This window comes from Ovis aries, chromosome 2 (assembly GCF_016772045.2).
Source record: "Ovis aries strain OAR_USU_Benz2616 breed Rambouillet chromosome 2, ARS-UI_Ramb_v3.0, whole genome shotgun sequence".
NCBI classification, from domain to species: domain Eukaryota; kingdom Metazoa; phylum Chordata; class Mammalia; order Artiodactyla; family Bovidae; genus Ovis; species Ovis aries.
The window spans coordinates 77,158,828-77,173,121 of NC_056055.1; the positions used below are offsets into that span (position 1 = coordinate 77,158,828).

The 14,294-nt window shown below is 35.4% G+C and overlaps 1 protein-coding gene across 24 annotated transcripts in view; it reads right to left on the reverse strand.

The window, feature by feature from the left end:
* PTPRD (protein tyrosine phosphatase receptor type D) overlaps positions 1-14,294 on the reverse strand; it is a 2,474,579-nt gene that overhangs the window by 906,980 nt on the left and 1,553,305 nt on the right. For all 24 annotated transcript variants that reach the window (XM_060410987.1, XM_060410960.1, XM_060410965.1 and 21 more), the window contains exon 9: positions 1,449-1,504. The gene's annotated coding sequence lies outside the window, so the exon portion shown is untranslated. The remainder of the gene's footprint in view (positions 1-1,448; positions 1,505-14,294) is intronic.

Genomic DNA, 14,294 nt, shown 5'->3' on the forward strand with positions numbered 1-14,294 from the left:
TTATTAGTCCTATGGGAATAAGTCATTTGGATTCCCAAACAACTGGTTTTTAAATTAACTCTGGAACATAACGTACTCAGAAAATGCTGATTCTATATAATAGCTGAACCATGAAGCAGAATCATCAGTATCATAAGTTATTATGAACAAAGGCATATAGGAGTTCAGAAGAAGAATAAAGCTTTGTTTTGATGGGGAATATCCAAGAAAGCTTTAGGGTGAAAGTGAGCTGAATCTTAATATATAAAATAGAAACACTGAGGAGCCAAAGGGGAAACAGGAGAGAACGAAATTAAGTTTTCTACAATCTCTATCTCATTTGTTTGTTTAATCCTCATCTTATTTGACTTTAATGGCATTTTTATTTCTGAATGATCTTTGTGTACCTTTTCTATACATACAGATACTTGCTTTTTCATTAGAGTCATAAACATTAATCCCAAAATAAGGTTCACAGGGAATATGGGAGGTGGGATCCTGTCTTTTATGCTGAGAATGCAATATTTTTAGCAGATAAGAGTATTTGAGTATGCTAGGGAACTTCTAAACTTCGTAACCTTCATTTACAAAATTTGCATTTAGAAACATCAATTAAAAACAGTTTGGATTATTTTATAATTCATCACATATTTTTACTAGTAACCATTTTAAGTGGTGAGCTGATGGATTAAATATCTTAGCAAGCATAGGAAATAATTACTTTAAAGAATTATCATTTTAAGATTAGAAGCTAACTGTGAAGCTGCAATAAAAATGTACTTGGTAGAGAATTTTATCAAAAAGTATTATTATGATAAATAACACATTAGAGAAAAGATATGTAAGATAACAAAGCTGTGTTAATAGCAAAGTTTTGTTGCAAAGCAGTAAAAATTGATAACCCTGTAATTGTTTAACAGAGATTAGACATTTAAATTTTTTAATCTATTTGCTAATCTATTTTCTCACTTTATTCTCTCATTAACAATAAATAGCTTGTAGCTTCTAGAAGAACCAAAATAAAGTATGTAGGCGAGAGCACTGCTGAGGGCTAATAATTTCATAGCAGCAGCAGCTCAATTCAATCAACATTTAAATCTAGAGGCATCTGCTGCTCCAGATCAAAACATTAACCCATTGTTAGATTTCTCACATACTCATGATGAACACCATCCATGATTCAGAAATGAAAATTAAATCTCTCATTGAGAAATGTTTTCCTACTTGTTCCATTGTTTGGAGTGTGTTATAATTTTATTTAAAAAGAAGAAACAGCCATCCTAAGTAAAAAACAATTCAATCTTATTATATTTTATAAGGGGAATATCAAGTGAATAATATAATGTTCAAATATTTCATCCATCCATCCATTCAAAGCAATATTTGTTGAGTGCCAATTACATATCAGGCATTACAACTGGTTCTAAGACCTAATTAAGGGAAGGAGTGCAGATGTGTTGTAGACTTACCTTGTGATAGCCACTGTGGTTTCAGACACAGTCCCTGGCCTCAAGAAGTTCAAAACCTAATTAGAAAAAAAGAAATAAAAACTTATTAAAAATTTTTTTCAAACCCTAAGTTATCTTCACAATATCATATTTTCACCATTATTTTTTTTTAGGTGGGGGGACAGAGAGGAGAAAAAAAACCAAGATGGTTAATAAGAAGTTGGTATCAATTTTATGTCATACAATTTTTAATTGAAAGAGTGAAATATCAACTCAAGATGAATGTCTGTCTGTTCACATGCTGGAAAGTAATGACTATTGAGCATCTTTGCAATTTTGAATGGGATTATCATGTCTAACATGAAGTGATTACCTTAGCTACTTGCAACATCTATTTCATCAAGTCTAATGAGTGCCATAGTTGCTTCCTGAAATTACATAATACATTTCAAATTTCCCATCCTCTGGTCTTTATGGTGGTTCAAGCCTCTAAGGTTCTTAAGGGACTCACTTTGCCTTTCCTACTGATCTTGGGACTAACTCACATGGAAGAGTTCTAAATCTTATCAGCATTACATTCATGGAAAATAGTCTCATTATTAATTTTTCAAAATTCATACACTGAAATGTGTAAAAAAGCACTTTGTTTTAATTTCCTGATGGAATTTAGAATAGAATACCCTAATGATTCCTGTTTGTTTTTAGAATAGTTTACTTCTGTCTAGACCACCTTCTTCATAGCACTTTTTCACATGTTCTAGATGTCCATTGAATGGATTGTTCTATCAATTTCACAGAATTCATCAGAAAAACACCTACTCACTTAGACATCCTGTTGCCCCAAGTATAACAGACCTTTAATGATGATTTTGGGAGAATGACATTCAACAGCTCTGTGTATTTCCTTATCACATTATCTTGTATCATAGAAATTGGCTAGTTGTTTAGAAAACGGTTTCAATTTCTTCCTGTTACAGAGTCAGGTTATACACATATATATATATATATATATATATATATATATATATTTTCCAGATAGATGTGAGATGTGACTGATTCCTCACAAGGGAATACAGCTAGATATAAACCGTGCCATGTCAGTCCAGGCCTTAAAAACATCTTATACATGGTTCTTTATTCTTTGTTCCTATCTGTAGCTGGAATCCCTGAGGACCTACAGAAGGAAAGAGTCCTAAGAAGGAAAGAGCTTAGTCCTTTGTGCATGCGTGCTAAGTTGCTTCAGTTGTGTCTGATTCTTTGAGACCCAGTGGACTGTAGCTGCCAGGCTTCTCTGTTCATGGGATTCTCTAGACAAGAATATTGGAGTGGGTTGCCATGCCCTCCTCCAGGGGATCTTCCCAACCCAGGGACTGAACCCACATCTCCTGCAGCCTTTGCACTGCAGGCAGAGTCTTTACCATTAAGCCACTGTGGAAGCTCACCTTGTCCTTTGGTCACATCTTTCAGAATCACTGCTTACTTCTACTAATAAAATCTTCATACCAGAGTGTTACAAAGATGACTATCACCTGACCCTGACTAGAAACATCACTGGCTCTGGGATTTCATGTAAATAAGAACTAAATTTTAGCTATTTCTTTTAAGTTTAGTTGATGTACAATGTTATATAATTTACAGATGTACAATGCAGTGATTCACAATTTCAAAGGTTTATTCCATTCATAGTTATTTTGAATGTTAATATGGAATATTGGTATATTCCCTATGTTGTACAATATTGCCTTGCAGTTTATTTTATACATAATAGTTTGTATCTCTTAATACCCTACCGCTATAATGACCCTCCACTATGCCCTCTCCCCACTGGTAACCAATAATTTGTTCTGTATATTTGTGAGTCTATTTCTTTTTTGTTGTTGTTATCTTCATTAGTTTGCTGTAGCTTTTAGATTCCACAAATAAAGTGATATCATGCAGTATCTGACTTTCTCTGTCTGACTTATTTCACTCAGTGTAATACCCCTGAAGTTCATCCATGTTGTTGCAAATGGGATAATTTCCTTTGTTTTTATGATTATAAAAGTAGTCCTTTGTGTGTGTGTGTATGTATGTATGTGTGTGTGTGTCTGTATACACACACACACACACACATATATATATATAAAACATCTTAACAAATAATTTAAAAATTTTCATGGAAACACAAAAGACCCAAAATGGCCAAAACAAAATTGAGAAAGAAGGAATCATGCTTAATGACTTCAGACTACATTGCAAAGCTACAGTCATCAAAACAGTATGGTACTTTCACAAAAACAGATCAATAGAACAGAATAGAGAGCTCAGAAATAAACCAATGCACTATGGGCAATTAATCTATAACAAAGGAGGTAAAAATATACAATGGAGATAAGACAGTCTCTTCAATAAATGGTGTTGGGAAAACTGACAGCTGCATGTAAAAGAATAAAATTAGAAAATTCTCTAACACTATATTCAAAAATATATTCAAAATAGATTAACAACATAAACATAAGGCCAGACACTATAAAACTTTTAGAGGAAAACATAGGCTGGACACTCTTTGACATAAATCATAACAATACTTTCTTTCTTTTTTTGATCTGTCTCCTAAAGCAAAATAAAAGCAAAAATAAACAAATGGGACCTAATTGAAGTTAAAAGCTTTCTATATATCAAAGGAAGCCATTTAAAAAAAAGAAAAGCCAACCTACTGAATGGGAGAAAATATTTGCAAATGCTATGAACAATAAGTGCTTAACATCCATAACATAGAAACAGTGGATACAATTTAACCTCAAAAACAAACAAACAAAAACACCCTGATTTTTAAAAAATGGGCAGAAGACTGGAATAGACATTTCTCTAGAGAGGACAATGCAGATAGCCAACAGGTATATGAAAAGATGCTCAACACTGATGATCATCAGGGAAATGCAAATTAAACCACAATGAGATATCATTTCACATTGGTCAGAATGACTATCATCAGAAAGAATACAAGGGGACTTTCCTGGTGGTCCAGTGATTAAGACTCTGCCTTTCTACTGCAGGGGGTAAGGGCTTGATCCCTGACCAGGGAATCAAGATCCCACAAGCTGCACAGCCAAAAAAATAAAAAACTAGCAAATGTTGGCAAGGATGTGGAAGGGAACTCTCATACACTGTTGGTAGGAATGCACAAGGATGCAGCCACTGTGAAAAACAGTATGAAGTTTTCTCAAAAAATTAAAAATAGAAGTAACTATGATCCAGCAATTGCAATAAGGGTATATATCCAAAAGAAACAAAAACACTAATTAAAAAAGATACATGCACCCCAGTGTTCACCACAGCATTGTTTATAATTGCCAAGATCTGGAAATGATGTAAGAGTTTGCCAATAGATGAATGGATAAATTATAGTTCTTTAAGCCATTAAAATAGTGAGTAAATTATTACAGCACTTAGCCTACACAGACTGTGACTGTTTAATCTGCTTGGTCTCCCCCACTATAAACTAGAGTACTCTCATAGAAATAGATTTTGTTCTGTTCTAGATTATGGCTGGAACATAGTATATGTCACATGATGACCATTTCTCTCTATTTTTAAATAAATTTAATAGTGTATGGTAAAATGTACCAGGAAGATTTCATAGGAAATATTGTCCTAAATACAGTTTTCAGTTTTTGTATTGGGGAGGGGTGATGCAAGACTTCATTGGGCACAGTCTTCAAAATACCTTTTAGTAAAATCTTAAAGGTAGAACTTGATTTTACTTCAGAGTTCAAAGCAAGTGGTAACATTTAAAAAAAAAAAATTGCAAAACTGTTTTCCAGACTTCTATTTGCAGGTTTGGGTGGGATGGTGAGAGCATTTGTAAAATATTAGTCAGAAGTAACTGACTCAAAAGCTCCTTGCTGTAGTTGCAGTGATTTGAAATGTCCTTCAAACCGCCACTGGGGATTTAGCGCCAATGGAGAGAAAATGAAAGGTAATTTTCTTTCCTTTTCAAAACAATAACCAATCACAGAATCCAAGACCTTCTGCTCTTCTCATAGTACAATGAAATAGCTTTTGAAGTTCAGACAAAATAGAGACACCTGACAAGCCATATGAGCCTCAGTCAGCAAGCACCCATATACTTATTGCCAACACGTCTCTTTCTCCCCTTCATTCTACAGCCAGAAACACTTTATACATTGACTCCTTTTGGGAAACCACCTGTTTCAGGCCACTTTTCAAAAGGGCTCTTCATAAATCTCACCCATCTGTCTTTTTTTTTTTATTGTCCACATACTGGTTAAATTTAGTTCTGTTTGGCAGAACCTAGGTTTCAGACATATAGTTCCTTTACTCTCAGCCCTATCTAAAAAAGGAAAATATAGAGAAGATGGTCAGATCTCCCTGCTTCTTTTCTGAAGAATTAAAAAGAGGAGGCTTTTCCTGCTTGACATGCAACTGCACTGCCTTTTAACCTGAGGTAAAAATCCTCAAGCCCTATTCCACAACTCATTTAGATTATTGCTGAATGACACCTTTAGGCTAGATTTTATGATAGCTTTCTTGTAGTTCACTTGCATCAGTGTTAATATATCATTTACATTGGCAAAGCACTTGTCTCTTTAGTGTCAGGTAAATGCACAACTGGGTTTGCTAGTTGAAGCCGTTTCTCAGAGTTTTTATAGACATGAATGCAACTCTTTTGCTTCTCAGACTATTCCAAAGCTATCTTTTGTCTCTGAGTACAAATATCAATGTAATCATCTATTGATCTAGTAGAGGGGACAACAGAAAGTATGTAACACCAGCCAGAAAGAGCAAAGATTCAATTCTTTCTAAGTCATGCTTCATGGTTAGGTCAACTGAACTTTGTACACGTGGCCAAAGTGCAAACTATTCTCAATTATCTTTTCTTTTTTGAAGGCTGAGGATAAAATAGATCACAAACTTTACTAAGTGGTAGAATGGCAATGATGACCCTGTATGCGAGACAGCAAAAGAGACACAGATGTGTAGAGCGGACTTTTGGACCCTGAGGGAGAGGGAGAGGGTGGGATGATTTCGGAGAATGGCATTGAAACATGTATACTATCATGTAAGAAACGAATCGCCAGTCTATGTCTGATGCAGGATACAGCATACTTGGGGCTGGTGCACGGGGATGACCCAGAGAGATGTTATGGGGAGGGAGGTGGGAGGGGGGTTCATGTTTGGGAACGCATGTACACCCATGGTGGATTCATGTCAATGTATGGCAAAACCAATACAGTATTGTAAAGTAAAATAAAATCAAAATAAAAATTAAAAAAAAAATAAAAAGAGAAAAAAACCCCAAAAATTTAAAAAAAAATTAAAAGAGGAAAAAAAAAAGAGAGAAAAAAAAAAAAAAAAGAAAATGGATTTTTGGCAGTTGATTTCACCAAGCAAGCATGCCCCTCAGCTCATGGAATATGCCTGATACAGGTGAGAGAATGAACACGCAAGAAAGGAACTGGAATAATGGGGTAGGTTCTTTCATCTCTGTGTATGTGTGTGTGCCAAGCTGCTTCAGTCATGTCTCACTCTGTGCAACTCTATGGACTGTGGCCTGGCAGGCCCCTCTGTCCATGGGATTCTCCAGGCAAGAATACTGGAGTTGGTTTCCATACGTTACTCCATGGGATCTTCCCAACCCAGGGATGGAACCTGGAATGTCTTAAGCCTCCTAAATTGGCAGGTTCTTTACCACTAGCATTGCCACCTAGGAAACCAAGTTCTGACTAATTGTTGCTGCTAAGGAAGCTGTAAGAGCTAAAGTCAATAACTTTCAACAGCAGAACTGTCCATGGTGAGGTATAATCTTGGCTGATGCACTTTTAGTATTTACAGATGTATACTGAAAATTGTTCTAAGAACTCCTGAAGGTTTCCCTTTCCTTTAGGAAAACCCCAGGGTTTGTTTTTTTTTTCCCCTCCACAGAAAAAACAAACATCTCATAAAGAGCTTTTCTTTTGGTGTGTTTTACATCCAAAGACTATCATCTTTTATTTTATTTTTTAAACAGAGTGAGCTAGAATCAAATCATGGTATTTTACTTTTTTACTCATAAAAAATACTTTAGATTTCCTCACTGTAATTTTTATCTTTGCTATATGGCATCCCTTCTGTTATAATGTGAAAATTCCAAGTTTCATTAATAACTTGTAGCTTTATGTAATAGGAATATTTTAATTTATTTCTTCAAACTTTAAAAAGGCATTTTAACAGAAAATCTGGAATTCAAATATATGTTCTAGTGTGATGCATTTTACAACTGTAAATAACTAGAAAAAAAGTTTACTTCATATGAAAAATTTTCTGCCGTTAACCCTATTCTAAAATACCTCCAAATCTTGATTATCAAAATAGCATGTCATTTTAAAGCCGTTTCTACATTAACCATTAACACAAGTAGATGTGACCCTTTAAATTAATTAAAAATGACTTTTAATATCAATATTAAAAAGATTTCATCAGGAGAGGTTCACTTTTATTTGGAATTGTTTGCACATGGTTTTCTTTGATGCCATTTTCATAGATTCAAGTTGGTACTAGGTAAGCAATGGTAGGTAAGCAAACATTCAGGAAAAAATAAAACTTGAAATATCTAAAAGTACCTGTGTTGAAAAGTATCAAATCTGTTTTTCATATGCATATCATAGAGTAGAAAAGCAGGTTAGATCAGGAAGAGTATATATTTTACAGTTTTGTCTTGTCAAACATGTCAGAACCCCTGTTACATATTTTTGTCCCTTCCTCTTGCCCTCTCTCTTTTTTATTTCATTCCTTTTCTACTATATATGTAGTAGATTGAATGATTTAGAGCTTTGTTAACTGAACAATGAATCCTATCTTAAACCACATTGCAATTAACATAGAAACTGAGGGAAAATATTCTACAATAATGAAGGTTACTGTAGTATAAAAGTTTTATAACACATATGGCAGGATATACTAACTGGGATAGCAAGTGGGCCTCTCATCACTAAAGGATGAGAGGCTTTTTGACCATGTGTTCGCATATTTTTTTTTTTTAAATAAGAGTTTTTTGGAAGCCCAAGTACTTTTTAAAGCATTCAAAGTACAGTGCACTTATAGAAAAGGAATAAGGAATGAGTCACACAAAAGCAGACACCAGTGTAACCACATCCCAGGTCAAAATATAGAATATTTCCACTGCGACAGAAACCCCATGCTACCCTACAAGTCCATTTCTCCTCTTCATCAAAGGTAAACAAAGCATTATCTTCATTTTTAACCCCATAGTTCAGAGCTGCCTTGAACCTTAATAACTATAATCACATACTACTTATTGAATTGTGTCTTTGTGTGTGTGTGTGTGTGGCCATGAGGCCCAGCACTGCACCTCCTGTAGTGTAAGTGAAGAGTCATAACCACTGGATTCCCAGGAAAGTCTCCCACACTTCCTATACCCTTCCTATTGTTGATGAACACTGGGTCATTTCTAGCTTAGAGCAATTACAATTAATGCTGCAATAAACATCCTTGTAAGTATTCCTTGGTACACGGGTTGTATATAATGAGTGGAATTGCTGGATCATCTGGTATGCATATGTTCAACTTTTAGTAGATAATGTCAAACTGTTTTCCAAAGCGGTTGTAGCAATTAAACTCCCCTGAAATATATGTGTTCTTTGCCAGTACATGGTAGGGGTACTTGCTTTAAATGTCTAGATCATATCAATGAAATAGGAGAGAAGGAATGGAGGCTTGAGGTGGAAAAAGGAAGACTGCTGATCTAGAGTCCAGTTGACTGGTAAGAGAACAATGACTGTGCTGTGAGGGGTCAAGATCTGAATGTCACTGCCAAGTATTTTCCCTTAAAGTTGGAGAACTCAAGAAGGGTTGATGAGTCAAGTGAAAAGCATGGTAATATGTAGAATTATGATGGTGCAAATTAATCTGGCAATATAATTTTTGTGCAAAATAAATTGTGTGTGTAGAATAGACACAGTTGATGTTCTTTCACAGGTAAATAAAACCAATACATAAAATAGGAAGAGTCTATGTATGAGAATCATTAGAAATATCTAGAGCGATAGATTAAAAGAGGAAAAATATCATAAGAGTAAGTTTGCTACAAAGAACTTAATATCATTCTATTCAGAATACATCTTATTCTTCTTTTGTGATCAATTTTGAACATATTGTATCTCAGAAGGGATATGTAATTATACTATTTTTTGATAAGGGAATTTCCCATTGGTGCTTACTAAACTGTTTTAGTAAGTGATTGCTTTATAAGGTAGTTATTTTATGATTATCCAATAAAGTCTGCCTTTAAAAAATATCCTTTAGAGCAGGAGCAATCACAGGTTTTACAGTTGAAGGAGATCTCGGACAACATCTAGTTAAACCTTCTCATTTCACAGATGAGCAATCTAGGTGCACAATTGCCCAGTTACTTGATCAGGCTAAGGTACTAGTTAATGCTAATGCAGAAGAATCCAGGCCTTTTGCTCTATAAGATAATCATCATACATTCACTTTATTAAAGAAACAGTGAAAAGTGTCTTTCTTGACTTTCCTTACCTGGCCTATTTCTACGCATCTATCAGAACTCATCAGAGTTCATCTACTTTAAGATGTCCTGATCTCTTTACTTTCATCTACTTTAAGATCTTTGATCTCCTCTCTCCTCAAGTCTGAGTTAAATGTCATATTATGCCTTAACTGACATTTTATCATGACTTCTATCCTGAAATTAACTATATACTTATCTCTTTGCCCACCATGTTGAGAAACCGGAAGATAGGGACTGCTTCTTTCTCTGCTTTTAGGGCTTACCATTTTGTAAAAACTTAGTACTTGTTAAATATTTGTAGAAGGAGCTAAATGTATGAGAAATTGGCTCATAATCAGTTTGATATGTATTTAGCTAGAAATGGAAAACAAGATTTTACCCATTGTGTTAGTCTCTTGGGCTGTTTATTGACACTTCTCTTCTTTTCAGGCACATGGTAGAAATATAGTTACTTGTGCCCTTGAAATTAGTACTATTTGAGCAGAAGTGACACATGTTACTTAAATGAGAAGCCTTTAATTGCCATCAACTTGTTCTTCCCTCCCTCCAGTTCCAATGAACTTGGAGAATCTCTGGGTGAGGAAAACAGTCCTTCAGTTCAGTTCAGTTCAGTCGCTCGGTCGTGTCTGACTCTTTGCGACCCCATGAATCGCAGCACGCCAGGCCTCCCTGTCCATCACCAACTCCCGGAGTTCACTCAGACTCATGTCCATCGAGTCAGTGATGCCATCCAGCCATCTCATCCTCTGTCGTCCCCTTATCCTCCTGCCCCCAATCCCTCCCAGTCCTTAGCCAACCCATAATAGACATGTAGGATGACTGAGAAGTAAAATTTTATTGTTTTAAGTCAATAGGATTTTAGAGCTGCCACTGAAGTATAACCTAGCATGACCTACTTAATTGGAGCAGGCAGAGACCAGGGACTCCAGGAGAAAGTGAGCCTTTGTATGTGGAAGAGGTATGAACCATCGGGTCCAAAGGATGGACTGTGGTTGACAGCTTCTAAAATGTATCTCAAAGGTCTTCATCTCCGGCATTTGTGTGTTTGTGGGATTCCCTCTCCCTTGAATGTGAGTTAGACCTGGGATTTGTTTTTATACATACACACACACACACACACACATGCATGCACACAGGACGCAAAAGTGATACGATGTTGATTATGAATTTAGGTTTTTAAAAGACTGTGGCTTCCTTCTTGATCATTCTTCTGATGTTTTCTTTCTTGCAGCCCTTGGTCTGGAGAAAGTGAGCTGTCATTTGGTGAGTTAACTTATTGAAAAACCTACATGGCAAGTGATTAATGACTGACTCCTGTTTACATCAAGGAGGATGTAAGGTTTGTAAATGGTTTATGAATGAGCTTGAAAGTGGATCTCCTGAGCTTTGCCGAGAGTCATGATAGTATACTTGGAAATGGATCATCTTCTATTTGGACTTGAAGTGACCCCATTCCTGGCTGATACTTTGCACTATTGTGAGAGATCCTGAGTCAGAGGCATCCAACTATACAACCTTAATTCAAAACTCACAAAAACTATGAGACAATAAAAAAAAATTGTATTGTTTCAAGCTGCTTTGTTTTGAGATAATTTGTTTTACAGCAATAAACAGCCTAGCACATTTTTTAATTCCCTGTGTAAGTATACAGTTAACAATAGTGAAAATGCATTTAGTTTATGTCAGAATTAAAAATTTCTCTTTTAATTCTTTATTTATAGGAGAACCATAATATAGTTTATACCTTAATGGTGGATATATGAATCCAAAGCCATATCAGAATCAAATTCTTACGTTAGTTGTTTGAATCAGTTAATGATATAAAAAATGTACAGATGTGAATAAGGATTTCTGAATCTAAGTAAGATAATTACAAACATAATAGTGATCAATATTTGGGATATAGGAAGTCAGGTATTTAGGACCTCTTTGATTTTTCCAGATACCAGAAAACTTGATTTGTACATTAAGAAGAAACCTGGGCTATATTAGACCATTTTCATGTTGCCCCTATATAAACTGATTTTACCTAAATAGCTAACCCAATTCTTGAACTGCTTCTGAAAAATTTATCAAAATATGGTCAAAGGAGTACAGGGACAGTAAGCAATGAGGGCTCTCAGGCTATTTTGAATCATATGAATCTGAAAATGAGGGCATGACACCTACACATTTTCCCATAGCTGTTCAATATCAAGAATCCAGGACAGTGCATATTCGGTAAATCAGAGTTAATGTTAAATCTATATAGCAAGGATGAAAAAAAAAAGCTCTGGGGAAAAAATTACAAAGTATTTTGGAGAAAGAAAGACAGCAGGTCTCATGTGAAAAAATAAACTCTCATGCTGAAAAATTTTCCACTAGCAACCTTATGACAATACAAAAAGGCTTTAACCCCACAGAGGGACGCTGCTTAGGCATTAAGCTAATAAGAGATTGGAAGACAGGTATCCTACCTATTAAAAGGATTTTCATTGGTGAATACAATTGTTTTCACATGTTTGAAGCCTACCCTGTTTCAATCCCACCAGGCATTCCTGATGAATACTGCATTTTCTGTGGAAGCAACAATTCATAATTTCCCTTTATTCTTGTTTGTTACTACAAAAGACTCAATCTCAGGGGCTTTGATTAAGACGATGAGACAAAGAATAAAACAAATAGAGTCTGTTAAATGTCTGCCTGAAACCAGAGCTGCACCACTTAATATGAAAGGCTCTTCAAAACCAATAATGAAATAATCATCCTTTCTGCAAGACTGATAAGAAAATGAAGACGAGATGTAGATTTGGGGAAACTAATTTACACTGTTGGAGGAAAGAGGAAGAAGAGCAACTACAGAAAATCAACTGTTAATAAATATCAGCGACTGCAGAGAAATCACAAGATAAGCTGTTAGCATATGTTCCTCTAGCTAGAATATGGCAATCATTTCTCTGAGAAGAGAAGCTGATAAGCCCCCCAACCCCCTCCAACAGGCAATCATTTTGCATTTTACATTATTTGAAAAGAGCTTGATTATTTTCCTTTGAAAGAAACCAGATTGATTCACATTTACCTGTCAACAGAATGTTCTATTCCTCTGTTTTGCCTGCCTATTTAAAGGCATATGACCTGACTATGAAATTCTATAGACAAATATTTCATCAGATGTAAGTAAATAATAATGAATGACTAGCTCATGTTTTTTATGTGGCTTTTTTGTGCTAAATTAAAATCCACAGCTTGGTAAATATAACTTGATATTCACAGTGAAGGATTGAGATCATGAATATTGTTTTATTCAAGGTCAGATATAATATTTAAAAATCATATCCAGAGGGAAAATTTCCACATGAAAATGATAATCATGTTATTTGAAGTCTGGTTTAAAAAGGGAACAACATAACATATGATCTCTTGTCATTTTGTAAACCTGTACACATATTTAAGGGTTGCTTTATCAAGTAGGGATAGACAAAATAAATGTGCAAAGACAAGAAGTAGGTAGATTCCCAACCAGATTATATGGGTTTGATTTTACTTATTGAAGTAGAGTCCTGGGATCCAGAGTCTTCGTGAGATGGTGGTTCTAGAAGGACTTATTTGTGTAGTAGTTCTAAATATTATACATATATTGTGCATTATTATCCATTCATGGATCAGTCTTGTAGGGAAGGGGCTTCTGCAACTTAATGAAGCTATGAGCCATGCCATGCAGGGCCACCCAAGACTGACAGGTCACATTGAAGAACTCTGAGAAAATGTGGTCCACTGGAGGAAGAAATGGCAAATCACTCCAGTATTCCTGCCTGGAGAACCCCAGGAACAGTATGAAAATGTGAAAAGATGACCCTGGAAGATGAGCCCCTTCGTTCTGAAGGTATCCAGTATGTTAATGGGCAGGAGCAGAGGGCAATTACTAATAGTTCCAGAAAGAATGAAATGGCTGGGCCAAAGCAGAAATGACTCTGTTATGGATGTATCTGATGGGGAAAGTAAACTCTGATGCTCTGAAGAACAATATTACATAGAAACCTGGAATGTTAGGTCCATCAATCAAAGTAAATTGGATATGGTCAAGCAGGAGATGGCAAGAGTGAACATCAACATCTTAGGAATCAGTGAACTAAATTGCATGGGAATGGGCAAATTTAATTCAGATGACTATTATGTCTACTACTATGGGCAAGAATCCCTTAGAAGAAATGGAATAGCCCTCATAGTCAACAAAACATTCCCAAATGCAGTATTTGGGTACACCTTCAAAAATGACAAAATGATCTTGGTTCATTTCCAAGGCAAATCATTTAAGATCACAGTAATCGAGTCTATGTCCCAACCACCGATACCAAAGA